Here is a 572-nt window from a genome sequence, read left to right on the forward strand (position 1 = left end):
TCTTAAATTGCATAAGCATTACAGAGAGATAGTCCATACAGGCATGTCTGTAGTGCTGTCAGGGGAGATATGTACACACACACATATGATTTGACTGATGTGAGATTAAAAATGTATCGCACACGCAACAGGTTATATTTATTTATTTATTTAACATTTGTTAACTGGTCTGACTTGGAACAAAGCCAATTTTCAGTGGAGGCCCAGGAAGAAACTTTCCAGATGCATGTCTTTATATCTCTTGTATATGTGAATACAGACACAGTACTTGTGGAGTACACAAAGTAGCCTTGTGTTATACAGCATATGTGGCCTACAGAGTGATATAGCTTGGTACTGTTGTTGTATCTAGTATCCTAGCAGTGATATACCTGTTAATAGCCCTGCTATTTGTGTACAGTTACCAGTATGGCCATATGTGGACAGTTGTGGTTAGATAAGCAGACATGCGGTCAGGAACAATATGGCTTATCCAAGGCATGCATTGCAACCATTGTACATTACAACACCTGCTCGACTGTGTCTGTCTGCAGGGTGACATTCCGCAGCTACAGGGGTCTGTGGATGAGTGG

This window comes from Protopterus annectens, chromosome 1.part1 (assembly GCF_019279795.1).
Source record: "Protopterus annectens isolate FY-2018-M chromosome 1.part1, PAN1.0, whole genome shotgun sequence".
Lineage (NCBI taxonomy): Eukaryota > Metazoa > Chordata > Ceratodontiformes > Protopteridae > Protopterus > Protopterus annectens.